Here is a 6,000-nt window from a genome sequence, read left to right as displayed (position 1 = left end):
ACTTAGGCCGCTCTAAAATAATTATGTTTGGTTGATGCTTAAATTTATAGCTTGACTTAAGCTATTCTTTGTTTGATAGAAATTTAGTGGCTTAAAGACTATGAACCTGTGATATTGGAAATTAACGGAAAAGACTTTGAAATGTTTCAAAAAAATTTCAAAACTTTGGAGAAGATACAAAAGGCTCTCCTTCACATAACAACTTGATCATATATAATAAAAAAAATTATGCTCCAAATAACAACTTAGATAATATATAATAAAAAAAATTATGCTCCTTAAAAGGCTCTTCTCACAATTCTTGATATGCTCCTCAAATCAAGAATTTTTTCAGCAACTTGTATTTCACAGCTCCTGATTTGTATAATGGATTAGCAATCAGTTCATCTGACTTGTATTTCGCACCAGTACCAACTGATCTTGATCAGTATCAATTGGTCTTTACCAATATCAATTAAAAAGCATTAAACTGGAATGTAAACAAAAAGAGATATGAGAAAAATCCCTGCTATGTACCAAAAATATAACAGAAAACCAGAATTCATAAGTACCAGTAAAGGAAATATTAAAATCACAGTTTTACTCATTAAAAATACAAGCTCTAACATTAAATACCAACCCAAGGGCAGTACATAATTAAATACCATACATTATTCAAACAGTCAAATTTGCGCAGTCAGAGAAGTCGGAGTAGGAAAGCTGACGGCTAGGTTTTCAGATTTTGCTATGGCGTGAGAATGAGAAAAATGAAAGTAAAATAAATAGTCGTGAGAAAGATCAAAATTTGAAGTATCATCGAAAGAGGAAAGAATTTTATTTTGATTTGCGCAGGAAATGTAATTAATGAAAAGAGGCGCGGCAAATTTTTAGTCCAAATCGCGCCAAAAAATTAAGGAGCCTGGAGAGGTGGAATAATTTAGGCTCGTTTAGGCCGGCCTAAAGATCGGCTTATTCCATTTTAGTCCGGCTCAATTAAACCATGTTTGGTGGAATAAGTGAGGCCTAAAAGCCTTATTCCACTGTTTAGTCCACAACCAAACATGACCTTTGTGATCAAATTGGTCAAGAATCATAGTTTTAGTTACCATTCAAATTGGTCAAGAAGACATTTTTGTGTTATCATACAACAATTAAAACTCAGTTTAATATTGAACTAAAAATATTTGTTGCATTTGAGTTCAATACTGTTGTAAATTGTCTACTTGCATTTGAGTTCTTTTCGTCGAGGTTCTATATATATCATTTGATCTTTAATCAAGTTTGCGGGGCGCTTAATTTGCTCATGTTTCAATGGAGTTCTCTAAGTAATTTTGAAGCGTATGGTTATGGTTACTCCAAAGAGGATGAAAGTGCAAAAATTATATATTTTATATGTAATTACTCCAAAGAGGATGAAAGTGCAAAAATTATATATTTTATATGTAAATCCATGTAACATGATAATCTACCTTCATGTGAAGTGTCAGAATTTTTCTCAAGAGCTATTTTTTTAAAGTGCAATTTATCTAGGGACAGTTTGGAGACAGCAAACAGTTATTTTATACTTTGGATGGATGAACTTTTCAGAAAATCATTAAATTTACTAGAAATTTCTATAAATAGAAAATTTTAAATGCCATGTTCCTGAGGATGTTTACTAACTGTTGTACTAAAGATTTGGTCAACTTCAATTCCTAGATATATATTTTTTTATTATTTTCTATGTGATTTTAATGTTTTTTATGGGGATTTTGGTACCAGTTGGGTATTTCCTACCTTTGCCTTGTACTTAAGACTGGTACAGTATCAGTCATGGTTTGGTTAGAATCTATACATGGTGTATGAAACTTCTATGGGCTGGTCATGCCATGGGAATTAAATTGGGGCTTAGCAGTACCAGGACAGAACATATAAGAAGAAGATAAGGAATACCTTCTCAAATCATTGTTTAATAAACATTCTATCCAAATTACTAAAAGTAATCTACAATTTTACTTTATTTTTTTTTCTTTTGACTAAACTTTTAAATCTATGACCAAATTTTGGAATACCTTCTCAAATCATAGTATTTAATTTTAGTAATTAATTGAAATGTGATCTTCATATTTTATTAATTTTATCTTAAGTTGTGTTACATGATATAGAAATTAAATTTTGAAGCAAAGTTATGAACAATCTTTCAATCAATAAGTCATAAGCGCTTTCAAAAACTTATTTTATGTGATACTATGTTGTTGTTGTTTTTTTTTTTTTTTTTGTTAGAAAATTATATTGGTCAAATAGATCTACTATCCTCCAACTCAGCTCAGACATGGCCCATAAGATGTGTGCATTTCTTTTTCAATAGTACAAAGCTGATTCTGTTGTTGTGTGTCTAGTCATCATTACTTTAAATTTCTTCACCATCTATCAATTTTTCAAAGGAACTTCAAAATATACAAACAGCCTAAATTACAGAGGATAAAAAGTAAAAAGTAAGAAGATAATATTATTTTTTAATGTGGTGTTTAAGATTAAGACAATTTGAGGTTAATTAAAATAATTTTATTTCTACTGACCGCTTCCCTAAATTATTTTTATCCCAAATAAGATAAGTAAACAAAAGGCTTATTTTCTAGTGGGGTTCAAATACCTCTATTTTTTGTCTCCATTTTTTAAACTTTAATGACTTAAAATTGACAACTCAAATGTCAAAATAAACCACTACATGTACATGATTTACATTATTTTCTTTATATGACATTTTAATTATTTTTTGTTTAAAAATATACTAATGTAGATAATTTTTTAATATTGATTTTAAATTTATTTATTCATTTAAAAATAAATTTGAAAGATAATAATTTTTATATTTATATAGAGAAAATAATATAAATAGAAGCGTCTAATTGTCCACAGCTTTTTGTCCACCATTTGTCCACAGCTTTGACTTGCGCGAATACTGTAAAATTACTTCTACATGCTATATAATTATACAATATATCACATAAAATATATCAGTTAATCACAAAACATCCAGCAACTTGCACAACATGACAAAATAAATGTATTTTTAAACTGTACTTTCGAAAATTACAGTTATAGGAAGTTATTGGCAGTTAGAGTTAGTTATTAGCGGTTATTGGCAGTTAAAATTAATTATTAGCGTCCGCACTGGGTTGAATCTTGTATACTGTAAAATTGAATCTTGTATACTGTAAAATTGAATATTGTATACAGTAAAATTTTCAATTAAATCTTGTATACTGTAAAATTGAATCTTCTACACAGTAAAATTTACAATTGAATCTTGTATACTGTAAAATTGAATCAGCAGAACTATAAAATTGAATCTTGTATACAGTAGAATTTTCAATTGAATCTTGTATACTGTAAAAGTTAAATCTTGTATACAGTAGAATTTTCAATTAAATCTTGCATACTGTAAAATTGAATCTCGTATACTGTAAAATTTTCAAATAATACTGTAAATTTTCAATTGAATCTTGTATACTGTAAAAAGACAGTTAGATGGGAGTGGATAAGGTTGTGGACAAATGGTGGACAGAAACCTTTTCTCAAAGTATAATGCGGATAAAAAAAATAGAAACATTTGAACCCTTCTCAATTTTACTCTAAGTCTCTAATCCTTCTGGTCAGTGGGACCCCAGGTGATTAAAAAGTAAGGACCAATGCGAAATCTTCAAAATATGGAGAACACGAAATCGTCAAATTACATCTTCAGTTTTTACAATAAAAATACTAAGTGTTGAATAGATGACAACGCTGTATTCTAACGGGCAATTGCCCACTATATACATACCAACTTACCAAGTGACCATCTTGCACATTAATTAATTACTGTAGGTAGAAAAGTAGTAGAAATCTTGATCTGTCAATTATATGGGGACAAAGATCGTCTGCGCTAAATCACAAATATTATAGGAAAAGTTGGACAATGTAATTTCTTTAACTTACTACAACAATAAAACCAGGTGACTCATCAACGCAGCAATCAAGTCTTGCTGTTAATATGGGGGATAGAAGCTATTAATAGTTTGGGCACAGGTAAAATTAAAAGCAATACAGAGTTCTTCAAGAACACATATGGCTGGTTACAGGAAGAGGTGTGTGTTGCCTTCCAGAAGTTCCCTGTGCATGGTACTCATATTATCAGAGGAGAATGTGAAGTTGAGTATGAACTTTCTTATGAGTAAAGCTGGGATTGAGGCAAGGAACATAGCTTTGCGACCGCAGATACTCGGGTGTAGCTTAGAAAAGGTATTGATCCCGAGGTATAATGTACTGAGTGCACTGCAAAGCAATGGACTGAAGAAAAGTTGCAGATTAGTCCGTACTTGTCCGGCTTCTGAAAGGCGCTTCCACGAGGTCTTTGTCGTGCCATATGAGAAGAAGGTGTCTGGGCTCGGTGAAGCTTATGAAGCTGAAGCTGCTGATTTTGGTGGAAAAGTGCTGGTCTTTAGAAACAGACCTTAGAGTCTTTGAGCATTTGAGCAAAAGCATTAACTGTTTTTTATTAGCTATTTCCAAGTTATTCTTTTCAAATGGGAACTAAATTATATGATGCTTTTGATCTGACATGTTCAAGTACCTTCGTATTTTCCCTTGCTTGATTTTCACTTTGAAAGCTCCTACCTTGATACTAGTATATACATAACCCAATTTGGGACTGTTTTGACACTGGTACGTACTGGTACGAATTTAACATGAGCTGCCAAAGTTAATTGGTGATTCCCCATTGGGTTCGAGCCTTTTTTTTTCAGAAAATAATTGGGTTTGTGTCTTTTGTCAAATTCTGATATGTGAGAATCTATTGGTTTTGGTCATTTCAAACTGGTTTGTAGAGTTTGTAGTCAAAGCTGATTGATTTTGGATTGAAAAATTCTTGCTTGAGCATTTCATATCAGTTACGTACCAGTATAAAAGAAGAACACCTTTGTGGTATAGTAATATGTATACTTTGCATAATCTACATAGTGCATATGTTTCTCATGTCTTCCTTTATGGTTCATTGCTGGAAAGTTGTATTTCTTTCTTTTCAACAACCCTCCATAAAAAGGGGAGGGGGAGGATTAAAAATTTTAATTCTAAGGAGCACTTATTCGGTAAGATAGCATGATTTGAAGACTTATTCCAAGAAGCACTTATTTGTGCCGTGATCAAGTTAATTTTTCATGTACCGTGACTAAAATGTCAAGGAGTGGTTATGCCGTGCCTAAATGTATCGTGGTCAAACGTGACTCGCATAGCCATTTAATCATAATTTATATTAGTTTATTCAAGATTCACCATTTAATCAAGATATAACGGTCCCAATTACACGTGACTCGCGTGACTACGTGTCGTGACTAAATCTTTCGCGTGCCGTATCATGTCGTGCCAAATTTTCTAAAGATAGTCACGGCATGCTAGTGATCACAGCACGGGACACGCGAGTCACGGCACGTAACCGACACACATACCGTGCCGTTTCGTGTCGTAATTGTACCGTTCCGTGACGGAGCCGGCTCCGCCATGCCATTTTTTCCACTCTATTAATATCCTTTTGTTTCACATTGTAGTATGTAAAGACTGATATACCCTCCTCTCTTGAACCAAAATTAAGTTGAAACTGGTACGGTAATACGTGCTTGGTTTGTTTACCCATAACCAATGATATATTTGCTTGTTTGTTTAACCAATGCATCTAAGGTCATGAATTAGAAATTGTGCTTCCCATCTACATAAAAAGTGCAAAGTGGATATCAGAAACTATGCTTCCAATGGAGAAAATTCAGAAATTGGACAGAAAACATCAAAGTGGATGTCAAAGAGAATTGTTCTTGCGAAAATGTAAAAATTGTGAGTTCGAAAAGAAAGTTAGAATGAGAATATCTTAAAAAGTAAAAGAAAAAGGAAAAAGTCAGATTCTGAGTTTATAAAATTTAAACATCCAATCAAATATATATTTTTGTATGAGATGATATATTAAAGATCAAACTGCCCTTTGTATATTGCATCCGCACAAACTTATAATAATAC

The sequence above is a fragment of the Carex rostrata genome, chromosome 2 (genome assembly GCF_964058835.1).
Source record: "Carex rostrata chromosome 2, lpCarRost1.2, whole genome shotgun sequence".
Classification (NCBI taxonomy): domain Eukaryota; kingdom Viridiplantae; phylum Streptophyta; class Magnoliopsida; order Poales; family Cyperaceae; genus Carex; species Carex rostrata.
Note: the sequence above shows the minus strand (reverse complement) of the source record.